Here is a 4,310-nt window from a genome sequence, read left to right on the forward strand (position 1 = left end):
TGGTAGAGGGCGAGGACGTCCTAGGACTGTTCCAGTTATACCGCCAGTGGATCCAGCAGAGAATCCCATTATTAAGGAGCAGGGTGAGGTGCCTGTGGCAAAGCCAGCTCTGGTGGACTTCACATCTGCACCGGGATTTCAGGATGTCATGGGTCGTATGCTGCGATTCATGGATAATATGACTCAGGCCGGTTTATTTCCGGCAGACCCAGCCACATCTCAGGCGGGCGGGGGAGCACAGACCCCTACCGCACAGGCTCATGGACAAGCAATTGCTGTATATCAGACCCAGGGTGCACTACCCGTGGGTAGAGTCCAGCCAGTGGCAGCAGCTACACCTGAGTCCAGGCCAGCTGTAGCCACCGATCCTCAGAAACTATTGGACAGATGGACTAGACTACATCCTCCTGTCTTCGGGGGTGAGCGACATGAGGATCCACAGGATTTCATTGATCCTTGCAAGGATAGACTGTACAACATGAGGATATTGGAATCCCATGGGGTTGATTTCGCTACTTTTCAGCTAGAGGGTAGAGCCCGTAGATGGTGGCAGTCTTATGCTCTTGGCAGACCAGCAGATTCTCCTCCTATGACTTGGGACAGGTTCACCCGTATCTTCTTGGACAGGTATATTCCACCGTTCCAGAGGGAAGAGTTGCGATTTTAGTTTGAGCAGCTCCAGCAGGGTCAGATGTCAGTGACCGATTATGAGGTGAGGTTTTCTGAATTATCTCGCCATGCACTAATGATACTCCCTATTGAGGCGGAGAGAGTGCGAAGGTTTGTAGCCGGTTTACATACTGGTATCCAGGCCACTATGGCTTGAGAGGTTGAGATGGGTACTTCTTATGAGCGAGTTGTGGAGATAGCCCGAAGGATTGAGGGTGTACGTCAGCGGAGCCGAGAGCAGATTTTGAGAGATAAGCGGTTCAGGTACTCTGGAGAGTTCAGAGGTGCTCCGTCCGAGGGCAAAGGTCAGTTCGTGAGGGGACAATCCAGTAGACCCCCATATCCAGCACCACCACCTCCTCGAGGTGCTCCAGTGCGACCTTATCTCAGTGCTATCCCAGAGAGTTCTTACCGCCCACCAACTATTCAGGGTCCTCCCAGTGGGTATTCAGGTCCCCAGGGCCAGACACTTAGTCAGCAGCCCATCACACCGAAGAGTTGTTACGAGTGTGGGGATCCCAGTCACATGCGGAGGTTTTGCCCCAGGCTTCGAGGTAGACCAGTACAGCAGGGTCATCAGCCTATGCTTACCAGACCAGTTGCTCCACCAGTAGTTCGACCACCCAGAGGTGGAGGACAGGTGGGTAGGGGCCGTCCTAGAGGTTGAGGTCAGCCAGGCGGAGGCCAGACAGTTGGCGCTACAGCTCGGTTCTATGCTTTTCCGGCTAGACCAGATGCAGAGGCCTCAGATGCTGTGATTACAGGTATTATTTTTGTTTGTGGCAAAGATGCCTCAGTATTATTTGATCCAGGATCTACGTATTTATATGTGTCATCTCTATTTGCTCCATTCCTGGGTGTTTCTCGTGAGTCCTTGAGTACTCCTGTATATGTGTCCACTCTTGTGGGCGATTCTGTTGTCGTGAACCGGATCTATCGGTCCTGTATTATTACATTCTGTAGTTATGAAACTAGAGCAGATCTCCTATTGCTTGAGATGACCGATTTTGAAATTATTCTGGGTATGGACTAGTTATCTCCATATCATGCTATTCTAGATTGTTTTGCCAAGACTGTTACCTTGGCTATTCCAGCATTGCCTAAGCTGGAGCGGAAGGGTTCGCCTGTTAGTTCATTTAATCAAGTTATTTCTTTTATAAAGGCTCGACACATGGTTTAGAAGGGTTGTTTGGCTTATCTAGCCTATGTTCGGGATACTACTGTAGAGACTCCGGCTATTGATTCAGTGCCTGTAGTTCGGGAGTTCCCCGATGTATTCCCGTCAGATCTTCCAGGTATGCCACCTGATCGTGATATTAATTTTTATATTGACTTGGCTTCAGATACCCAGCCTATATCTATCCCACCGTATCGCATGGCTCCGAAAAAATTGAAAGAATTGAAAGAACAGCTTGAAGAGTTACTAGCCAAGGGGTTTGTCAGACCGAGTGTATCGCCTTGGGGTGCACCAGTATTATTTGTGAAAAAGAAGGATGGAACAATGCGGATGTATATTGATTATCGCCAATTGAACAAAGTCACTATTAAGAACAAGTACCCGTTGCCATGTATTGATGATCTATTTGACCAGTTGCAGGGTGCTAGGGTATTCTTTAAGATCGACTTGAGGTCGGGGTACCATCAGTTGAAGATTCGGGATTCGGATATTCCGAAGACTGGTTTCCGTACTAGATATGGTCATTATGAGTTTTTGGTAATGTCTTTTGGTTTAACTAATGCCCTGGCAACATTTATGGATCTGATGAACAGGGTATTCAGGCCATATATTGACTCATTTGTCATTATCTTCATTGATGACATTTTGATCTACTCACGTAGTAAGGAGGAGCATGAGCAACATATAAGAGTAGTGCTTCAGATATTGCGGGAACAAAAGCTATATGCTAAGTTCTCTAAATGTGAGTTTTGGCTAGAGTCTGTAGCATTTTTGGGACATATTATGTCGGGCGAAGGTATTAAGGTTGATCCCAAAAAGATTGAGGCAGTTCAAAATTGGCATTGTCCCACTTCGGCGACTGAGATCAGGAGTTTTATCGGTTTGGCAGGTTATTATCATCGGTTCGTGGAAGGTTTTTCATCTATTGCAGCACCTTTGACCAAATTAACCCAGAAGGGTGCTCCATTCCGATGGTCCGATGATTGTGAGGTGAGCTTTCAGAAGCTCAAGACATCATTGACTACAACACCAGTGTTAGTGTTGCCTTCCGGTTCGGGGATGTATACAGTGTATTGTGACGCTTCGCGCGTTGTCTTGGGTTGTGTATTGATGCAGGAAGGGCAAGTTATTGCATATGCTTCACGTCAGCTGAATCCCCACGAAAAGAATTATCCGATACATGATTTGGAGTTAGCTGCGATTGTTCACGCTCTTAAGATTTGGAGGCATTATCTTTATGGGGTGTCTTGTGAAGTTTACACTGATCATCGCAGTTTGCAGCATTTGTTCAAGCAGAGGGACCTAAATTTGAGACAACGCAGATGGCTGGAGTTACTAAAAGATTATGATGTTACTATCTTGTATCATCCGGGCAAAGCAAATGTGGTTGCAGATGCCTTGAGCAGAAAGGCGGAGAGTATGGGTAGTTTGGCTTTCATTTCAGCAGAGGAAAGGCCATTAGCCTCAGATATTCAGTCCTTGGCTAACAGACTTGTGAGGCTGGATATTTCAGAGCCCAGCCGAGTTCTTGCATGTGTTGTGGCCCGGTCTTCACTATTTGAACAGATCAAGGCTCGCCAGTATGATGACCCACACCTGGTGGTTCTTCGTAAAACGATACTATAAGGTGGTGCCAAGGAAGTCACTATTGGTGCAGATGGTGTTCTACGACTCCAGGATCGTCTGTGTGTTCCTAATGTGGATGAACTGAGGAAAAAGATCCTGGAGGAGGCACATAGTTCTCGATATTCTATTCACCCAGGTGCTACGAAGATGTATCGTGACTTGAGGCAGCATTATTGGTGGCGACGAATGAAAAAGGACATAGTTGAGTATGTAGCTCGGTGTCTAAATTGCCAGCAAGTTAAATATGAGCACCAGAGGCCAGGTGGCCTACTTTAGCAGATGACCATACCAAAGTGGAAATGGGAACGAATTACTATGGATTGTGTAGTTGGGTTGCCGCAGACCTTGAGGAAGTTTGATGCAGTTTGGGTGATTGTTGATAGGTTGACTAAGTCGGCACATTTTATTCCTATTGTGACTACGTATACTTCAAAGAGGTTGGCCCAGATTTATATTCAGGAGATAGTTCGATTGCACGGTGTGCCAATTTCCATCATATCAGATAGAGGTCCTCAGTTTACTTCACATTTCTGGAGAGCAGTACAGAGTGAGTTGGGGACCCGTGTAGAGCTCAGCATAGCCTTTCATCCGCAGACCGATGGACAGTCAGAGAGGACAATTCAGATTTTGGAGGATATGCTCATGGCATGTGTGATTGACTTTGGAGGTCAGTGGGATCGTTTCCTGCCTTTGGCCGAGTTTGCTTATAATAACAGTTACCAATCCAGCATCGAGATGGCTCCATTTGAGGCTTTATATGGTCGGCGATGTCGTTCACCTATTGGATGGTTTGAGCCAGGTGAGGCTAAGTTATATGGTACTGATTTGGTAAGGGATG

The sequence above is a fragment of the Nicotiana tomentosiformis genome, chromosome 6 (assembly GCF_000390325.3).
Source record: "Nicotiana tomentosiformis chromosome 6, ASM39032v3, whole genome shotgun sequence".
NCBI classification, from domain to species: domain Eukaryota; kingdom Viridiplantae; phylum Streptophyta; class Magnoliopsida; order Solanales; family Solanaceae; genus Nicotiana; species Nicotiana tomentosiformis.